We start from the raw sequence: 22,663 nt of genomic DNA, 5'->3' as shown, positions 1-22,663 counted from the left end.
TATAGTTATAGTATAACATATTTTATATAGATAAATAGATAGAAATGCTCTCTCTTATTCTCTCAACTAACCTAAAACCAAATACCAAACATTGGTTATTAACAGCTCTCAAACCTGTCCACTCTTTCCATCATCAATTCTGTGAACCTACTTCCAGCCTCTGCAACCAACCTGTATTCCTAACTCCAGGGCTGCCTCTCTCCAATCCGTTTGGAAAATTTCACTGTCAACGTGGACTTTTTTAAATGGAAATCTGCATATGTCATTCCCTTGCTTAAATTCTTTAATGCTTCATTCTATTATCAAAAAGAGCAAACTCCTTAACTTGGCTTACAAAGACCAATGCAATCTGGCTTCTGCTTAACTAACTCTTTTCGAGGTTCCTGCCTGAGCCCCTTAACCGGTGAGTGAATGGGACCAGCTAAAGATCCATTCACCTGGCAAACTCAGTTTTCTCTTTGGTCAGGGCTTAGCTTAGCTATCACTTCTAAGACGAAATCTTCACCAGCCATCCTTCCAAGTCTGGTTTTGATGCTGCCCTTATGTGTTTTCATAGCATCTGTATTTCCTATATTATGTTATATTTCAGTTGACAGTTAACTTACCTTTATTCCCATACAATAGATTTGTAACTTGGCTGGTCACATGCGTTTCACCTTTTGTCAGTGTGCCTTCCTGTTATGCAAAGGCTTGAAAGCTAAAATCTACACTTCTCACACTTCCTTGTGGCCAGGTTTTTTGGATACGTTTAGGTTCCCCAGTTGGATGCACCTGCACAGGGACCACAGTTCAGAGCAGTGGGAAGGTGAGTGCTGGGACATGAGGCGCCCACTGTGGGCATCACCAGCTGCACAGCTGGCCCTGGAGACACACCTGGGACGCAGGTAAGGCTGTATCATCCCGGAGGCCTCCGGAGCAGTTGCACGCCCCCCCGCCCCGCCCCGATCCCTGCTTGTGGCAGAGGCAGAGGCTCCACTGGCAAGGCAGTCTGGGGAATTTTTCTAGTAGTAAAATTCTGGAGGCTCAGTCTGGAGCCTTCATCATCTCAACTATTTTACAAGCATCTAATTTATGTATTCAATCTGTTTCTGCCTGAACCTCTAAGTGGTATATATTATCCATCCCAGAGGTCTTCAAACATCTTCATCCTGTTTATCTCATGATAAGCTCTCAATACATAGTTGTTGACTAATGGGTAGACCTACATCAAAGATGCTATTACCCTTCTCTGGATCATTTCTGGAGAATTTTTTTGATATTTCAGTAAAGTAACAAAGAATACCAGAATACATGTGATGATCATATCTAATGATAGCCAGAATAATTACTCTCATCACCTAAATAAAACTCATAGTAGTAAAAGAATACATAGTCTTATTCTACAGGAGATCATTAGAAGCTGTGTGTTCATGAAGTTACTGCGGCACATTGGTTATTTTGGAAACACGTCTTAATAGCTCGGCGTGAATTCATTTCTATCAAAAGTTAAAGCGCCACATTTTCTGCTGTGTATGCACTGGAACATTTTAACTATTTGAATAAAAATGTTATTCAGTTTATTCGATTTTGAAAAAAGCAGTAAGCTATCTGTATCATTTTTTTCTTGTTGATCTAAATGTCTAAACCTATGAGAGATGGTAAACAAACCTGCATCAGGACGGGCATTAAATTCCTGTATTGCGAGCAAAGGAAAGAGTATAAGAAAATATCAGTCCACATACCTCTGGGAGCAAAGTGTTTATGCAAACCATCCAGACAAGCGGTCTTCCGTCTGAGTTCCGTTCCAGACAAGTCTCGCCTCAGGTTCTCAGGCCAGGCGACGGCTGCTCAGTGACATGGCTGTGCAGCCACAGGTTAACCGTATTTCTGTAAGAAGAACATTTGAGCAACAGATGAAGCCACCCAGGGAAACTCTGCGATAAGGTTAATTAGAAATATTGAAGTAAGGCAAGGGTTCTTTGATGGCAAGTTTGGGCAAAGGCGGAGAAAGGAAACTTCTGTGTGGCAGGGATAATTGAAGGCTGAAGCCGAGTTTGGGAACAGGTGCGTCTCAGAGCAGCATTCACTGCAGTAGACTGGTTAGGAACTTTTGTGTTTTTTTTAATTTTAAAGTCCAGACACAAGCTTTTGCTAGACAGAAACTTTTTCAAATGTGACAGGATCAGAAGTCCTGGAAAAATATCCAGTGGTTAAAATTGGTTCCCAACTCAGTGGGTTTAAAATGTTCATCGCTCTTCCCCATGACGCACTCTCCCTTCCTCCAGTAATGCAAACTGGATGCCCCCAGGTCACTTGTATTTGTTAATAGAGGCTAGACGGTTCTAATAAACAGACTCAAAATGCAAACGGCTCAAACACGATAGAATTTTATTTTCCCATTATCTAACCCCCATAGGCTGCTGACCCTGGTGGGCAGCTGTTTCTCTTCCAGGTATTCAGGTCACCCCCACATACAGATCTCCCTCGACTGATGGCGCTATGTCACAATGAGCCCGACGTAAGTTGAAAATATCCCAAGGCGAAATGCATTTAATACACCTGACCTACCAAACATCACAGCTTAGCCTCACTTACCTTCAACGTGCTCAGAGCACTAGCCTTAGCCTACAGTTGGGCAAAATCATCTAACACAAAGGCTATTTTATAATACAGTGTTGCGTATCTCATGCAATTTATTGACTACTGTACTGACAGTGAAAAGCAGAGTGGTAGCCTTGGTACACATCTGTCGTTCACCCTTGTGACTGCAGGGCTTCCCAGCATCACGAGAGAGGATTGTACCATGTATCACTAGTCTGGGAAAAGATCAAAATTCAAAATTCAAAGGACAGTTTCTACTAAATGCATATCGCTTTCACACCATTGTAAGGTTAAAAAATTGTAAAGTCAAAACACTGTAAGTTGGGGACATCCATCTGAAATGGCTATTGGTCCTCTGCATCCAGCTAGCAGAAGGGAAAGGAAAACATCAGGGGGGTCTTCTGATCTCTCCTAAGTGCCCCCAGAATGGATATTCTTTGATATCCTAGGCAAAAACAGTTGTCATCGTTCATGTCCTCCAGAGTATTTTTTTTAACTAAGACGCCCTTTTGAAGAGAAAATGTCATTACTTTCCAACATTTTCAGAAAAGAAAACCGAATAACAACAATTTAAATTGACATATACACACTGCTATATTTAAAATAGATAACCAACAAGGACCTACTGGATAGCACAGGGAACTCTGCTCAATATTCTGTAACAATCTAATTGGGAAATGAATTTGAAAAAGAATAGATACATGTATATGTATAACTGAATCACTTTGTTGTACACCTGAAACTAACACAACATTGTTAATCAACTATACTCCAATATGAAATAAAAAGTTAGAAAACAAAATAAAATAAAATCTTCACATGGACACACTAGTTTTCTTAATCAGTAAACAAAGACCTATGGGTTATTTCACACTTTCACAGTCATTCAAGCTAGGACAAGCCTGCTGTAGCATTTCTTTTATTTATGAAAGTAAAAAATTACTTTCATTTATACTCATGCACCTGCACACAGTTCCCTTATTTGTAATCTCTTCCATTAGTGGGGTACAGTTGTTACAACTGATGAGTAACATTGATACATTATTATTAAACAAAGTCCAGAGTCTACACTAGGGTTCACTCTTTGTGCCGTATGTTCTATGGGTTTTGACAACTGCATAATATCAGGTATCTGCCATTACCGGATCATACAGAATAACTTCACTGTGCTAAAAATACCCTGTGCTCTATCTATATACCCCTCCCACCCCCATTCCCCAAACCCTGGCAACCACTGAACATTTTACTGTTTCCATAGCTTTGTCCTTTCCAGAGTGTCATATAGTTGGAATCGTACACTACAGCTTTTTCAGACTGGCTTCTTTCACTAAGAAATTTGCATTTAAGTTTCTTTTGAGTCTTTTCCTGCCTTGATAGCTTCTTTTCATTGCTGAATTATATTCCATTATATGGATGTACCACGCTTTGTTCATCCATTTACCTACTGAAGGGCATATCAGTTACTTTCAGTTTTGAACAATTATTAATAAAACCACAATAAACATTTAAGTGCAGGTGTTTTGTGTGGACAGAAGTTCTTGACTCATTTGAGTCAATAGCTGACTCGCATAGTAAGAGTGCCCTTCCTTTTGTAAGAAATCAGCGAACGGCCTTCCAAAGTCACTGCCCCACTTTGCATTCCCTGTGGCAACAAATAAGACTTCCTGTTGTTCCACATCTTCACCAGCCTTGGGTTGTCAGGGTTTTTTGGCTTCTAGCCATTCTAATAGACATGTACTGGTATCTCATTGTTTCAATTTGCAATTTTCTAAGGACATGTGAAGTTGAGCATCTTTTTGTATGTTCATTTGACATCTCTCTGTCTTCCCTGGTGAAGAATCTATTCAGATTTTTGCCCGTTTTTTTAACTGGGTTGTTTGTTTTCTTAATGTTGAGTTTTAAGGGTTCTTTGCATATTTTGGATACAAGTCATTTACCAATATGTGTTTTCAAATATTTTCTCTTGGTCTGTGACTTGTCTCTTCATTCCCTTAACAGTGTTTTTCTCAGAGCAGAAGTTTTTAATTTTAATGAAATCCAACTTATCAACTTTTTCTTTCGTCGATCATGTTTTTGGTGTCATATCCAAAAAATCATCACCAAACCCAAGGTCACTGAGATTTTTTTCTATGCTATTTTCCAGAGGTTTTTATAGTTTTGCATTCTACATTTAGGTCCATCCATTTTCAGCTCCTAGAGTATTTTGATATTAGTATATTTGAAATTTGATATTTGATATTTGATATTAGTATTTGAAATTTAGTATAGTGATTATCAACTGGTGTCAGGGTCCCTCAGGGGATATTTTGTGAAATTTTGGTTGTTATATCCATTGACATCTAGTAAGTAGAGGATAGGAATCCTGCTAAACATCCTGCAATGCACAGAGCAGCCTGTCACAAAAAAGGATTGCCTGACCCAAATATCAATAATCCCCAGTAGAGGAACCCAGGTCTAGCACATGTCACGTGGTATTGTTTTGTGTGAAAACTAAAATATAACTTATCAAAAAAATTGTGAGCTACACTGAAAACCATGGTTGGTGAGAAATTTATAGCACAAAATGCATACATTTAAAAAAATAAAGTTCTAAAATCAATAATCTAAGCTTTCACTTTAAGAATTTATAGAAAAAAGGGAAATTTAAGCCTAAAGCATACAGAAGAAAGAAAACAATAAAAATAGAACAGAAATCAATGAAATCAGAAAACAGGAAAACCAGAGAGATAGGTAAACCCAAAGCAGTCTCTTTAAAAAGATTAATAAAATTGATAAACCTATAACAAGGCTAATCTCACCACAAAGGAGGGAAGGCACAATTGAATATCAGAAATGAATGTGGTTTCATCATTACTGACCCCAGGAATGCTCACTTTTTTTTTTTTTTAGAAATTCATGTTCTTTTATTTATTTTATTTATTTATTTATGACTGTGTTGAGTCTTCGTTTCTGTGCGAGGGCTTTCTCTAGTTGCGGCAAGTGGGGACCACTCTTCATTGCGGTGCGCGGGCCTCTCACTATCGCGGCCTCTCTTGTTGCGGAGCACAGGCTCCAGACGCGCAGGCTCAGTAGTTGTGGCGCACGGGCTTAGTTGCTCCGTGGCATGTGGGATCTTCCCAGACCAGGGCTCGAACCCGTGTCCTCTGCATTGGCAGGCAGATTCTCAACCACTGCGCCACCAGGGAAGCCCACATGACTCTTTTTGAATTATGGTTTTCTCAGGGTATATGCCCAGTAGTGGGATTGCTGGGTCATATGGTAGTTCTATTTTTAGTTTTTTAAGGAACCTCCATACTGTTCTCCATAGTGGCTGTATCAATTTACATTCCCACCAACAGTGCAAGAGGGTTCCCTTTTCTCCACACCCTCTCCAGCATTTATTGTTTGTGGATTTTTTGATGATGGCCACTCTGACCGGTATGAGGTGATACCTCATTACACTACCAAATGTAAAATAGATAGCTAGTGGGAAGCAGCCGCATAGCACAGGGAGATCAGCTCTGTGCTTTGTGACCACCTAGAGGGGTGGGATAGGGAGGGTGGGAGGGAGACGCAAGAGGGAAGGGATATGGGAATATATGTATACATGTAGCTGATTCACTTTGTTATAAAGCAGAAACTAACACAACGTTGTAAAGCAATTATACTCCAATAAAGGACCAGTAGGTCCTTTACCAATAAAGATGTAAAAAACATAATGATACAATTTTTAAAAATGGTAAAAGTGAAAAAAAAAAAAAGAAATACTATGAAGAACTCTATGCCCAGAAATGTGATGACTTCCTTGAAAGATACAAGCTACCAAGACTCCCACAAGGAGAAATAAGATAATCTGAATAGGCCTGTATCTGTTAAAGAAGTGGAATCATGAATAACCTTCCAACAAAGAAAACGTCAGGCTCAGATGCCTTCACTGGTGCACCCTACAAACTTAGGGAAGAAATACCAGCTCTCAATTCCATATAGGCCATTACAGAGTATTGAGTAGAGTTCCCTGTGCTATGCAGTAGGTCCTTATTAGTTATCTATTTTATATATAGTAGTGTGTATATGTCAATCCCATGGGAAAACAATCTAAAAAGGAGTGGATATAGGTATACGCATAACTGATTCACTTTGCTGTACACCTGAAACTAACACAACATTGTAAATCACCTATACCCCAATAAAAAATTTCTTTAAATGCTACATACTGTATGATTCCAATTATGTGATATCTTGGAAAAGGCAGAGACTGTAAAAAGATCAGGGACTGCCTGATGTTCAAGGAGGATGAAATAGGGGTAGCACAGGGGACTGTTTTGGGGGTGTACTGTTCTGTGGGACACTGTTATTTTAGACATAGACCCTATGCATTTGTCAAAACCCACTGAACTTTGCAGCACAAAGAGTGAAACTTAACGAATGCATGCATATTTTTAAAAAACTTTTTTAACAAATTGGTTGAGTCATAGAATGGAAGGCAGAATTTGACAACAATTTGTATTCTAAATATATGAAACAATCTCACTAAAGGGATGGGGAGAAAAGGTGATGATCTAAGTAACTTCGAAAATGAGAAGAGTCTGCAAAATTAAAGACAAAAGAAATTGTCCACAAGACCTGCACTCCAGTTGATAAAGTTGTATCCCTCAGGAGTAAGTTTAAGAATTCTGATACTGCTATACATGTACATTGGAATGAAAAAAAATTATGTAAATGATTCGTGGATGGTATGAGCCCCTTTTCTCACTGTTGGAGGGAGAGGTCACAGATAAGCAAGGGGGGAGCCTAGAATGACCCACATGGAAATGGACTAGAGCTTACTCTAATCACAAATAGTTATATAGAGAATTATTTATAAATACGTGTACCAGGGGTTAGTATGTGCACGTATATTTCCTTGCTCTGTCAGCTGAGATAGTTCATTGACAGTGGCACCCCAGTACTAATGAGCACACCCAGTGCACCATCCTTGGTTTCTAACACCATTATCCAATAAAAGGAAACAGGGTTCCCTGGAGAAATGGCTGATTCCTGAACTGAGGTTAGAAATATTCCAGTGAGCTTCTAACAGTTTGAGGTTTCAAAAAGTAAGAAAGTGTTCAAAGAGAGAGAGAGAGAGAGACTGATGATGTAATATCCAGATGACGAAGAGGATGGCATTTCAGGCAAAGGGAGACACATGAGCAAAGGCTGGAAGATTACACATAGTTTGGGATGGCTTGAGCATGATCGGGGTACAGGGAAGTGTGTGTATTTAAGATAAAAGACATTTGGACATACTTATATATGTATGTGGGAAGTAGCAAAGGACAGGGGTCAACAAAGAGGGAAGAATCCACTGGAACGGATGAAGGTTCTTAGCAAATTGGGAGCAGATGTATTTAACATAGGCTTAAAGTTAAGACAGTGAACAGATGTACGAGGATTTTGTCGGCTTCCACTAAGAAATATTTTGCTGGGTTTTCAGCTAGTGATAAAAACAAAGATCTTCAGTCAAATAAGATTAGTAGAAAAGTAAAATTTTATCATGCACAGCGTTAAATATCTGCAGAATAATGGACCACATGGTACATCTGTGGCAAATCCAATGGATAGTTTAGTGCCTTCAACCACCAGTGCCTTGAATTCTAGCATCAAAGAAAGTAGGCTGTGTACATTATATAGGGTTGATGGTTGGCAAGGAACAAACAGTAGGAAACTGTGGAGAAGTGATGAGAAAATCAACAATGTTACTCTGGCAATGAGTACAGGGCTCATCTACAATCCAGAGGAGGAGGAGGAGAGGCAAATGAAATCTGGACAGGGGTTACCTGGCTGGGGTACACGGAATTGAAATGGGGAAGACTGAGACACAGACGTGCAGAGTAGGAAAGTGAAAGATGAAGTCAGAGAAGAGATTGTGGAAATTCAGAATGGGAATATGGAGTAGTTCCAAAAGACTCCAAAGGTGATGACATTTAAGGTGCTTTCCCAAAGGAGTTTCCCCCAAATTACTGAGGATGACAACTTGATGTCAGAGAAAATATGACGATGTTAAGGCGCTAAATGCAAAAAAAAAGGCTAACAAAGCCTTCACACTTTGTTCTCAACATGCAGATTCCTGGTTCTCCAGTTAAAATAGTTCCTCTCCACAAGGTCTTCTATGCCCTTCACAAACGCTGGCCTCCTGAGTCTTCAAAACACAGATCAAAACAAAAAAAAATGTCCATCGACAGAGGAATGGATAAAGAAGATGTGGTGCATATATACAATAGGATATTACTCAGCCATAAAAAAGAACAAAATAATACCATTTGCAGCAACATGGATGGACCTGGAGATGCTCATACTAAGTGAAGTAAGTCAGACAGAGAAAGACAAATATCATATGATATCACTCATATGTGGAATCTGATTTTTAAAATATGATACAAATGAACTTATTTACAAAACAGAAACACATTCACAGATTTCAAAAACAAACGTATGGTTACCAAAGGGGAAACGCCGGGGGAGGGATAAATTAGGAGCTTGGGATTAACATACACACACTACTGTATATAAAATCGATAGCCAACAAGGACCTACTATACAGCACAGGGAACTCTACTCAGTATTCTGTAATAAATATGGGTAAAGAATATGAAGAAGAATGAATATATATATATATATATATATATATATATATATATATATATATAACTGAATCACTTTTCTGTACACCTGAAAGTAACACAATATTGTAAATCAACTCTACTCCAATAAATTCTTTTTAAAAAGAGTACAATACTAGTGTGTGCCTGCCTGTTTTGTCTCCTTTCAATGTGATGTTCAAACTCTCTCCCCTTAATACTCAGCCTCCAACCTGCTTTAACACCAGAAGTAAATGTTATCTCTACCTAGAAATCTTTCCTAAACCCACAGTTCCACCCCAGCTGAATTATTCCCATCTCCTCTTGCTCCTTGGCACCCTATGCATACCTCTAGCAGCCCGTGTGCCACGTAACACTCAGTTATGACCACGTTTCCGTGCAAGGGTCTCTCCCACGGAACGCAAGGACCTTGAGAAAGTGAGCAAAATCTTACCTCTGTATCCCTAGTACATGGCACTTACTTGGTAAATATCTGCTGAACTGAACTAGATGATATACCCCAATGCTCTTTTACATTTGTGGGTTTCCATCTTTTCTCCTAAAAATAATAATAATAATAGCTAATGGGTATTGACCAATTACATGCCAAACACACTATATTCAGTGTATCACTTAATGCAGTAATCCTGTAAGTTACACATCATTATTCCCACATTATTGATGAAGAAAACAAGTTGTTTATATCATATTTATAGCATTAAATTCCTTGTATGTAATCACAGGGGTTGTTACTCTAGAGACATTTGTGTGTATTCACTGCTCATGGGTCTATTATCTGAGGGGGACCACTCGTCACCAGTAACCATAGCTCCCAAGAAGACAGTGACTGTTTCCTGGGGAGGGGAGGGGTGAGATGTACCCTCAAGGAAACACATAAACATTTCAGTAAAAGGATGTGGAATTTAGTAAATGCTATCCAGATGGTTTTGAAAGCTCTTGACCATGGGGGTGAAGTCTTGCCCACCTTCTCACTGAGAATCACTGCTCATGTTTAGACTCGTATCACCAATGCTGTAAATATGAAAGGTAGAAAACGCCTAGCCCATGACGTGAATTTCAAGAGGAACTTTGGTGATTGGTGTTGGTAGAACAGAAGCCTTAGCTCTCTGACTGGAAAATGTGTCACCCTCTCTTCCTATTTCCTGAGTTGGGGAACATTAGAAAATGGGCCTGAGAAGCCACTGTTTGGTGGATTTACCCCCTGAAGAAGGAGGTGGGTGGATGTAGGTAAGGCTGGGCCCACAGATACAAAGGCAGACATGTGCATTGCACACAGAACTCATAACTGCCACTTTCCATTCTGAAGGGCAGAATAAGGAGGGTAAGATGGAGACCCTGACTCTCAACCTTAAGTCACTCGGCCATCACTCAACAGAGAAGACCACGCAACAGTCCTGGTGTGTTGCTGCTTCCTTTTCTGTGAAGGCTTTCCAGTGAAGCTCTAAAATGGAACTGATGATAAGAAAAGATTCATTGAAGAAAACAAAATCTATTTGAGAAAAACAGTTCCAGATTTCTAAGTGAAGTAGAGTCAAAGTGCCATATTGAACACCGTTTGCCCCTCTTCCCCTAAAATACTAATAAATGTTGATAAAGGACACACACACACACACACACGACAAACAACAGTCAAGCACTGAAAATGTTCACATCTCTGTCTTGGAAACATGACAAAATAGACGTCTCCCATGTTCAGAGAGCTAATACTTGACTTGAACTGCCCACCCGTGACTTCCAAGGTCTAGAGAAACTTTCACAGCTAACTCATCCTTCCTCCTGCCCCACAAAACCCATCACAGGCAGTGTTTATTTTTTGCCCTCACAGCACTATCTTCTCCAATTAAGAAATAGGTGCTGTTTTTATTATCTTTTTTCAGGCTGTCTGTGCATGAGAGCTTGATTATGCTAATCAACGTTCTTGAACTTACAGACAGGCAAGTGCCCTCCATTAAAATGTACGAGTGCTGCAGACAACTGAATGGGGTTAACCTGGCATGTCGTTTTGCTGTGTGTGTGTGTGTGTGTGTGTGTGTGTGTGCGTGCACGCAGGCACACAGGGGAAGCCAGGAGCTCTGCGGTCAGGGCAGAAAGAGAAAACTTCTACTTTAACATGACTTCCCCATCTTGAACATCTCGCTCCTGGATGTCCCTGCTGTAGTTTCCTCAGATTGTTTCACTTTTCCTGCCCCTTGTTTTCGTTTCTCTTACCTCCTGCCTTCCCTGGCTCTTTCAGGAAACCCCGACGAGCACACGGGCATAAGTGACCACAGCATAAAAACGTCAGGTGATTACTTGGTGCTGAACAAACAGCTGCCCGATGCAGAAGCAGACACCTTCACCGAGCGTGTCTGTTCCGTTCTAGCCTCGGGCAAATCCGTCGCGCTCGCTCTTTTTATTTCATGCGTATTGCTTCTAGGTCTGTTTTGTGGAGACATCCGCTGCGTCTCCCCACGGAGCAGGCAAGGGCAAGCGGATGTGCAATTTCACTAGTCCAGCAGCACAGCGCGATGCAGTGAAAACACATACCCTGCCTTGGAGGTCTGGGCTTTCTCCAGGCAGCGTGCCCTAATTTGCCCTAATGTCCTGTCTTCTGAGCATGCCCAGTGACCGGCACACGATGGGGTCCCAGGGGCTGGGTGGGGGGCTCCGGCTGAGCTAGCAGAAGCAGAGCCGGTTCGAGCCCCTCATTAAGAAACATGACATGCAGCATTGACCTCGTGAGGATGGAGGCGATGGAAGTGATGCAGCATCAGAGAGCATTTGCCCTCGGCTCCAGCATTTAGTCCATTAGGAAGTCGCTGTTTTCCCTTTTTCTGATCCAATGTTCCTTTCAAAAGCCCCTCTGACACCGGTCCGTGAGAGCAGCTGTGATTGTCTAAGTAACAGGCCCCAGAGACTTTGGTCCTCCTGGTGGTCCTGGGAAGCTCTGGGACACGGCAATAGTGTCCAGAGGGGACACTCAGCTGCCCTGTGAGACCCGGTTCCTCCTCCTGCCATAGTCAGCCTTCACGTGAGGTGCCCACTCTTGTCTCAGCGAATAGAAGCTCAGAGGTGCCGGGGGAGATAGCAGTTGCGCCACGTGGGACTTGAGTGTACCCATCTCTCCAAATACTCCTCACTAATTAACTAGCCCTGAGCCAGTCCTGTGGTAACAAAGTCTGATGAACTGCCAGGAAGACAAGAACCGGGCTTCTGGTCTTAATTTTCTCCTCTGGAAACATTTGCAGTGACGTTATCTTACTGAGGAGTTATTCTAGTACATATAAGGATATTTTCTCCATCCCAAATGTATAAATTAGCTCCAGATTTCAGGTTGAATAGGATCTTGTTGATATGGTAGAATTGACAGGGTCGGTGACCTATATCTGGCAACTTCCAAAGCAGGCAGACATCCTACTCCCTGTGAAAACGGGCTGTAAATTCTCTGTTTTCGTTTTAAATAGTGATTTTCCCTTACATCATCATGCTTAAATCCAGGCCCTGGAATCGTATCGCCTCTCGCAGCTTCGTGGGCGGGGCCGGAGCGTGAGGGAGGGGGCGTGGTCCAGGCGCCGTGGTGCGCATGCGCCAAGGGCCCCTGAGCCTGTTCACTGCTGCCCCAGTCGGTTCGACGGCAACTGTTTACACCTCGGTCTTATATTCTCTTATTGTTCTTGGTTCTTCCACCAAACTGCTCTTTCCTGAGAATTCTCCTGCCTTGTTTTATTCTAGAGCCCCAGCATGTGGACACTTCCTGTCACACAATAAGCACTTAATTATTGCTTGATATATGAATGCTTAATAAAAAGCAAGCCTGAATTTACAGAACCACTAAGCCAGCGGGGAACAGTCCTAACGTAGCCCGCATCTGACTAATGAGGAAATGCAGTGGCTTGCCTAATAAATACGTTTCTGGAGCAGCAAAACCTTTCCTGTCCGTCTCCCGTCCATCGAAACCCAATCAATTGGCTTTGCTGTCACGAACATCCAGAATCTGACAATGTCTCATCATACCCTACACTATCACCCAGCTCTGGGCCATTACCCTTTCTTACATGAATTATTGTAATAGATCTTCTCTGTTGCCACCTTAGATCTCTTACAACCATAAGCCTCAAAACACCCTTTAAATGTTGACACATTAAATTAATCCTCTGCTCAAAGCCCCCAAATTCCTCCCCAGCTCCTTCAGAGTAAGAGGTAAAATCCTTACAATGACCTGAATGATCTGGCCCCTCCTCCACCTCTCTGTCCCCTCTGCTGCCATGTCCCTCCTTCATTCTGCTCAGCTGTGCTGGCCTCTGCTTTTACTCAGATACACCAAGTATCCTCCTGCCTCAGGACCTTTGCACTGTTCTTATCTTCTGCCTGGACATTCTGCCCAAGATACTGGAATAATCTACTCCATCGCTTCCTCCTGATCTTACTCAAATATCCCCATCCCATAGGTCTTCCCTTTCAACCTTTGAAAATCTCACACACCGGGGCTGCCACTAAAGTGAAGGGCCCCTGGCAACCTCTTTTGATGGGGTTTCTGGACATGGAGACCACTGGGCTCACCCAAAGTTGGCATGTCAGCACCATTTTAACAGCCCAATATCATGCAATCCCGTGAAAGAAACGTTGCCTGACCAGTGACAATAATCTGTTTACCAGGCCACCTCCTAGAATCAGAAGCTGGATACAAGGTCCTGAGATGACCTCGTAAGTGTAGTCCCAGAGGGCATCTGGCTCACCCCATGCAAGAGGTAGACAGTCTCCCAAGGGGGAGAAATGGGGACAAGGTCTCTTTTCAAATTTGAAATGCCTTAGCCCAGTGGCACTGCCAGCCATAGCTTGTCCCAGACACTTCAGTGACTTAGACATTTTAATGAAGGTGCTCTACAATACAGGCACTTCACTTGCCCAGTTCTAAAGGTGGTGTTTTCTCTCTCTCTCTCTCTCTCTCACACACACACACACCACGCATACCCCACACTCACACACATATATGCCACACAACATACCACACACACACTCATGCACACCACACTACACGCCACACACTACACACACACCACCACCCCACACACATATGCACACATCACACACGACTCCCTCACAAACAGGTGCACACCACACACTATGTGTGCATATATCCAAACCACCTCCACATATGCACATGCACACAGCACACGCTACACGTCACACACACACATACACACCCCACGTGCTTTTCATCTACAGTGATAGACCCTGAACACAGGCGTGTGGTTGTATTTTTTCTGATGTCCTTCTGTTCTACTGATTGGTCAGTATCCTCCGCAGTCTGATTTTGGAGAATCCATGGCCTGGGCTGTAACTGAGCCTCACAGCGGAGAATCCAAGCCTTTGCCGTCCCATTGAACATGTGCTTTTAGCTAGGCCTGTCTCTCAGCACCTGTTCCCACAGATCTTGGCCCTTGCTTGGGTCTCAGTTCATCCGCAGCCTCACGCCACCTGCCATGAATACTCAACCTTGATGCAATAAAAACTCTGAACCATTTCAATGCCAAACTCTTTCCTTGAAGCTGGTTAGTTCTTTCTCCCAAATTCTGTTACATTTAATGATGACCCACAGCTAAAAATACAGCTAAATTAACATCTATTACTACCCTTCAAAGGAACTCTAATTAAACCAAAATATATTTTGGCTATGTGGATAAAATTTAAGTAAGTGAGGTTTTATGTGTCATGTCTTCTTGAAGAAATATGTTCCCCTTAATTCTAGAGATTTCTGAGACAGAAGCATATGCTGTATGGTGAAATGCCGGAAATGGGACTGATTAGCAGAGAAATCAATGCACACAAGTGCACCTAAGATTCGTGTGTCCTTATGTCTTCAGCTATTATAAAGAAACATTATCCCAGGGGAAAAATAATTCAAGAAAGAACTGGATATATGGAACTGTTATTCCGTGGCAGAAAGTTAATAGACAGGCAGACAGGTGTCTGTCGGCTGTGACAAACAGTGTGAAAGTACTGTGAATTTTTAAGAGTGTTCTTTTTTTTTTTAATTTTACCAGTCAGAAATTTGTTCTGGAGGGGGAATGGAGGATAGGATATTCCTCACTATCACAGGAAAAATGGACATGAAGGCAGCATCACGAGTTTCATCTGGCAGTCATAGGAGACTGCACAAGCTTAATGCATTATTCACTAGGAAGTTATGAAATCACAGAGGGAACAGATATGTAAATTCATAGTACAAGATAGTCAGCTTCTTAAATGAAAGCAGATGGAAGACTTTTCTGTTGCATTAAAAACTCGTGGTGCCAAAATGCAAACCAAGAGAAGATTCTGCGGGAACTTGGCTTGGGAGTGTTTTAGTTTTAATAGTATAATTTAAGACAATATTTGTATGTCACAGGGACAAGAGGGGCCATAGAAAGAGCCAGAGCTAAGCAGAAAGGGAAGCCTGGGTATGCTTCAGCAATTTCTTTAGACTCTCTAAACTTCAATCTCCTCATTTGTAAACTAAGAAAGTGTGACCTACTTTGTAAAATGAGACCTATTGTGAAGGCTTTGGTACATTTAGGAACACAGTGATTGACAAGAAGTGGGCATTCAAAAAAATGTTAGCTGGTTTTCCTGTCTTCTTGGAAAATTTCGGTCAGTGAAACACTCTGAGGGTGTCATCGCAAATGTCAACCTAGGCCTGGGATCTTGTAGGCAGGTTCCCTAGACTCCGATTTACCAGAGGCTGTTGTCGGGAAGGAAAAACTTTTCCTCCACACTCTTGGGTTATTGTTTGGGAGCCTGCAAATTAAACTAAGAAAAGAACTTAACAGGAGAAAAGGCACACAGTTATTAATATTTACATGCCTGGGAGTTCACAGAAAAGAAGTGAAACTCAAAGAAGTGGCTGTACTCAGGGTCTTATATACCATTTTGACAAAAAAAAAGGGGGGGGGGATTGGGCTTTAAGGGATGATAGATCATATGGAAGTGACTAGGAAATATATGGAGAACTGATGAAGGATACAAATTATTTTAGTAAGATCTGTTTATATAAACAAGCATCTTCATCAAGGGAAATTTATGCCCTGCATTGGGCAGATGAGGGCGGGCAGAGAACTCTTCCTGCATCTGATGATTCTCAGTTATCTTCAGCTCAAAATAATCTTCACGCCAAAGTGGTGGCATATTTTGGGATGGTACATTCTGATTCCCTTCATGTTCAACAGTTAAGTTTTATATATATAAGTTATATATATATATATATGTTATATAAAAAAACATATATATATAACAGTTGAGAGATATATATATGTATGTATATATATATGTGTGTATATATATATATATATATATATATATATATATATATATATATATATCACTCTGAATAATAGATATATATCCAGGAAGAACTTTGTTTTGAAGCTGTATCCTAACACATTTCCAGGTTTCTGATTTCTGGGAGGCATCTCTCAATTGTTTTCAAACACAATTCAAAGGAGGCTCTTAGAAGATCAGTTGCTCAGAATTTTTGTCCAACCTAACAGAGGTTAAATGAATTTCCAGGTCAGCTGTTCTTAAAGCAAAACTCATGTGGACGTCTCTGGGACCTGCTGTGCATTTATTCATTGTATTCATCATTAAGATATTCTGGGGTGGTCCAGGACCAGACTAGACCTCCGGGAGTAATGAATAGTAATACTGTGGTAAAGAGTATAGTCCTCTATATAAATATGGAAAGAATTGTTGCTGTTTTGGAGTTTGGTTAACCCTTTCAGAACAGATTGGTTCCAGCTATTTTACTAAGAGGTAATTTGCTATATAAATTTTAAGTGTTTACAAAATTATAAACAGCAAGAAATTGCAACTCAGAAATTCTGGGATTCTGAGTTCATCAGGGTTACAGACAGGATTTAACCCACTAAAAAAGGCAAGACTTCCCAGAGTCTGGGTCCCTCATCAACAGTCCCGTTCTGGAAACATCCTTCAATCCTGAAACCAGGTGAGGCTGGCGGTGCTTTTCTGTGGCTATGTTCCTTCTTCTCCTTCCCGCCCATGAATTCAAGGTAATTAGCTTCTCTAAACCACAACACTAAGGGAATAAGTGGTTCCAATGAACCCTGGCATATCGCTGTGATTCGAGGACTCGTCTCTGTGATGGTGATCTGGTCCCCCTTTAAGAGTCCTCTGTTTTGTCTACCATTTCCACTGCACGATGCATAAGAATACATGTAGATCTGTGAAGAAATTAACTCCCTGAGTTTTAAAAGTTGGATATTGTTGAAATATAACTTTTAAAAATTGTGCATCGCTGTATTGCACACCTGTAACTTTATTGTGTTGTACATCAACCATACTTCAGGAAAAAATTGGATATTATCGGAATCCAGGCAGAGAAGGTAAGGTGTACGTTTAAAAGCTGATATATTTCCAAACAGTTTGACTGGACTCCAAACTAACATTATACATCCTCAATATGCTACCATCGCCCATAACCCTTGCTATTCCTGTTCCTGGCCCTTCCTGAGGACCACCAGCTGCAGTGAATGATGCTCAACTGCAGGGTGGTTTTGTGACAATAACAAATGAGGAGAAGGAGACCACACAGTGTGTCTCCACTTGAGGCTTGAGGTTTTTAGCAACACGCGTGCCTGCTTGGATTCTGCAGCCTCCAGATGCAGGGACAGATATGAGTGCCTCGGACAGATGCTGGCTTGTAAGCTCCACTGCACCTCTGCTCCTGCAATCCTTCAGTCTGTGCCGATTTTCATTTCTTCCCCAGAGCATCTCAAAAACTATAACTGCATTCATTATTGCGGGTGATGCACGTGAGTTTCAAACAGGTGCTTATAAGTTTAATTTCTTAATAAACAAAACCGATGGTACCATGCCTAAGACAAGCTCAGTCAGTGACGAAACCTCTATCTCATGTCCACGTCCACTATGGACTTGCTTTGCTATTATTCATACCTTTTTAAAAAGCTGCAAGTAAGAGACCCTCGCCCCTGTCCAGAACTCCTTTGATTTGCAAACGCGGTTACAGACTGTAGTCTGTAAAAAGATGATTCACTCTCCTCTCTCCACACACACTCAAAACAGTACTCACCCCTCATCAGGTTCTGAGAGGCGGGGTTACTGTTACCCGCAGGTCATTCCTTGTTGTCTTGGAAATGTGTTTTCTCTGACTTAGTGTTCCCACTGGGCAATGAATGACCTTAATCTCTGATGGAAAAGGCACAGCAGGTATCACTCACGTGATTGACTATTTCTGAATATATAATATAAATCCAGTATCTACTACAGAAGAGAAGAGATTGCTAGACAGACAGAAAGCTTCGGGTAGCCAAGCTTCAGACGTCTGATAACAATCCTGTAGTATATTCACATCCCCTTAAAATTTAGACCAAAATATTTGTAAAATTTATTTCGATTATCTCAGTCAGTTATAGATGGAATTGTGTCCTCACAAAATTCATGTGTTGAAGCCCTAATCTTTGAACATTGGGCTCCGACAGAGGTAATTAAAATTAAATGAAGTCATAAGGATGGGGCCCTAATCTCATAAGATAGCTGTCCTCATAAGAAAAGGACACAGAGAAAAGGCCACAGGAGGACACAGCAAAAGGCAATCATCGCAGGCCAAAGAGGGAGGCCTCAGGAGAAACCAACCCTGCTAGCACCTTGATCTTGGACCTCCACTCTCCAGAACTGCGAGAAAATTAATTTCTGTTGTTTAAGCTGCCCAGTCTGTGATATTGTGTTATGGAAACCCTAGCAAACTAATACGTAGTCCATGTAGGCTTTTAATTGATTTTTTTTAATTCTCAGGTTTGATTAAAACAACAAAAAAACCCCTCTAACTTATAAAGACATTTTAAAACACCCAAACCTTTAGCCAGTGAATAATATTTTTAATTCTTAATGATTAATAATTCCAGATTAGTAATAACACCATGATGAGAAAATAAAGTTTCATGTTCATTTATTACTTTGCTCTTAATACCAACAGGCTTACAATGTAAAATTCATGTTCAACTTTCATTCATCTGTGTGCCAGTGGAAAATGGCAATGGTAACTGTACACAACAGTATATTTATCTCTCATAATACCATCCTGTCCTCAACTGTCATCTCTGGATGGCTTTTCAGTGAGCTGACAATGCTCTATACAACTTCAAGATTAAGTTAAATGTTATAAATAAACAGAAAAAATGACTTAATAATACTCATCCATCGATAGCAATACCTAGTGAATGTGGAAAGCAATAAATTCCACCAAAGAGATAAGCCTATGATCACAGAAAACAACTGCCAAAAATCAGTACATTGAGGTGAAGAGAGACCCAGACTTACTGTGTAGCCCCATTAAAATGCAAATATTATACTGAATAGACATTCCATTTATCTACCCACTTCCCTTAGGTTTGGAACAGAGAAATAAAATCTCTGCTAGCCCTGGTTAGGTTTAAGGAGAGAGGCAGAAGACAAAGCTAGGGGTTTTCACAGGGAGAGGGTTCATATCAGAGACCTCCTCTTACAACTGAGACCCCTGCAAGGCTCTTTGTCCTGCCGGTAGATGGAGAGAAATATACTCTACTTCCAGAATAAGATTATAAAAGATGTTCCTTTCCTGAGCTCCACTCTGGATAGAGGAGAGGAAGAGAGAGAGAGAAAAATGCCCTCTCTGGCAATTCCTGACAACAAGCTCGGCCTCATAGGCTATAAGGCTGGAATAAATACTGCCTACGAGGCTCTAAATAACTCTAGCCACAAATTTAAGTTAAGTTAGGTTTGCAGTACCTCTAGGTGGCTAAGTGGCTGACAGAAACGAACCATTTCTGAGAAGACACTCCCTGAACCTGGGTCCAAAATAATTCCCACAAATGGCACATGTAAGAAAATCCGTGTACGGAAAAAAATCACAAAACACTTGAGGAACTAAGACATAATGAGCAAACATCAGGAAAATACCTTACACAGAGTTAGAATAAAATATTTTGCAGATATTAGAATCAACAGATTAAAAAATATTAGTGTTTAGTATGTTTAATCATATTTGTCAAAAATATAACAGGATGTGGCTAGGAAGATTTGAGGAAGAATCAATTAGAGATTTTAGAAATAAAAATTCTAATAAGTAAATGCAATGGGAAAAAAATACAACGCTTTGTAAATGGCAAAAAAGAAAATTAGTGAGCTGTAATATGTATCTGAAGGAATATTGCAGAATGCAATGCAGAGAGACTAAAAATGGAAATATAAAAATATGAGAGAGACAAGCAGATATGGGGGTTCGGTGGATGGGTCTAACATTGTAATCCTACTAGAATAGGATTCTACAAGTGAGGAAGGAGAGAATAGGGCAAAATAAATAATGGGTGAGAATTTTTCAAAACTGATAAGAGACTCCAGTTCACAGGTTTAGAAAGTCCCTCATGCAAACAAACACAAACAAACAGAAATCCATTCCTAAATGCAACATACAAAAAGAAGAGGAAACTATTCATATGGCCACTGACTTCTCAATGCAGCAGTGAATGCCAGGAGACAATGAAATAATACATATGAAGTAATGAGAGAAATTAACTGTCAACCTGGAATTACATATATAGAAAAACTATCATGCATGAATTAATATGACTCAAAAACATATACTAATTAGCAAAAGAATGAGGGATATTAAATATGAAAGAAGCTCATTAAAGAAACATCTAAAGGATATGCCTCAGGAAGAATGAAAATGACATTAGATGGAAGGTCTGAGATATAGAAAGGAATAAAAAGCAAAGAAACGTTAAAGTGTTAAACACATGGGTAAATTTGATATAAACTGACCATAAAACAATAACCGTGTTCAAAGAGTGGGGATAAAAACAGCTGAAGTACAATACCAGATATCAGTAGCAGTGCGGACAGAGAGAAGGATCTAATCATCTTGAGAATAGATATTTTTCAGTTGGGCAGAGACACTGTTAAAATTATTAAAATTTATAAAGCAACTCCCAAAAGAATAGAAACAAGGAATACAACTTCCAAAGTGACAAAGGGAAAAGAAATGTGAATAAAATGATGCAGTCCTAAAAGTATGCCAGAGATGAGAAATCATAGAGATGATATTAAAAGAGAGAAAAAGAAACCACCCATACTATTACAGAAATTTAATCTATATATCTTATAAACCACATTAGATATTCTTTGACAAAATGTGTCCATTATAATATAAAGATAATTAGATGTGAAGTTTAACATTCCAGCATAATAAAAGGATGGAAATAGTCAAATCAAGTAAAAAAAGTAATCAGAAGAAAGATGTTGTCTACACTAACATCAGATAAAATAGATTTTCAAAATAATAATTTAAGAAAATATGTTCTGATAGAATTTTCGAATCACTAGGATGATAAAAATTAATATATACATAAGCGTTGACATAGCTACAAGACTGTTATATCCACCATTTGAACAGAAGATGTTCATGCATTTACATAAGTACATGAAGGTTTTCTCAGACAAAAACTTGGTGAGGCACAGGAGATTTGAACTATACCATTAGAAACCTTGATTTAGCATCTGCTAGAGATGCATAGAGTTCTACATCTAAAAATGGGAAATTTTATATCCATTTCAATTGTCCTTCTACTCCTCAGTCTGCATGGTGATGACCACACACTTCATCTAATTCTTAAACGTAGAAACCCAGGAATCCACCCAGATTCACCTCCTCACCCACATCTAACCAATCACCATATTCTGTCAACTGCACCTGCCCAATCAGTACACTTCCGTCTATTTTTACAGCCACAAACTTCCTTAAACACGGTGACATCTGCACCTTGAAGATGCTGCAGATCATGATGATGGTGATGACAGGGGAAGAGCAGAACTTATGTGGCTCGTACATGCCAAGTACTTTCCACATACAAACTCGTTCAGTCCTCACAATGGCTCGGCTGGGTAGGTGTGTAATTTTCTCCGCTTTCCAGGTGAGAAAACCGGAGCACAATGTTAAATATTTAAGTGCTTAGTGGTGAAACCAGGACTAAGTCCAGGGGACCCGGCAGTAGAGTCTGTGCTCTTTCTTACACCTCACTGTAACTTATCCCTTCCAAGTATTTTTCACCTAAGCCTAGAACACTAAAACCATTTTCTCTTGCCCTCAGGGTGAAAATTCAAATTCCTTAATAAGGCACAAAGGGTAGCTCCATCCTCTAGCCTGATCCCTTGACCATCCTGCATCACACTCTACTTATTTTAGGTACTTTCATTTCTTTGAACACTTCTGTGTACATTCTTGCCTCAAATGCACCACTGCACATCCTTTTCCATCTACTTCTTCACCAATTTTGCTTGGCTAATTTCTACCCATTCTTCATGTAGCTGTTAGTAAGGCATTCTGCCTCTGGGACGACTCTCTCAACCCTCTCCCAGGATAATTCTAAGTATCCTTGCAGTGAATTCCTGTTGCATCTTTTATTCTCTGCGTGCCTCCTCTGATTGTAAGTTCCTTG

General features: G+C 40.5%; 1 long non-coding RNA gene across 2 annotated transcripts in view; it reads right to left on the bottom strand.

The window, feature by feature from the left end:
- The window catches only part of LOC130709402 (uncharacterized), a 154,718-nt gene extending 152,858 nt beyond the window's left edge, over positions 1–1,860 (bottom strand). For both annotated transcript variants that reach the window (XR_009009940.1, XR_009009939.1), the window contains exon 1: positions 1,722–1,860. This is a non-coding gene — a long non-coding RNA (uncharacterized LOC130709402). The remainder of the gene's footprint in view (positions 1–1,721) is intronic.
- Positions 1,861–22,663: the final 20,803 nt, after the last annotated feature.

The sequence above is a fragment of the Balaenoptera acutorostrata genome, chromosome 12, assembly GCF_949987535.1.
Source record: "Balaenoptera acutorostrata chromosome 12, mBalAcu1.1, whole genome shotgun sequence".
NCBI classification, from domain to species: domain Eukaryota; kingdom Metazoa; phylum Chordata; class Mammalia; order Artiodactyla; family Balaenopteridae; genus Balaenoptera; species Balaenoptera acutorostrata.
Note: the sequence above shows the minus strand (reverse complement) of the source record. Positions and strands in the feature narration are given on the sequence as shown.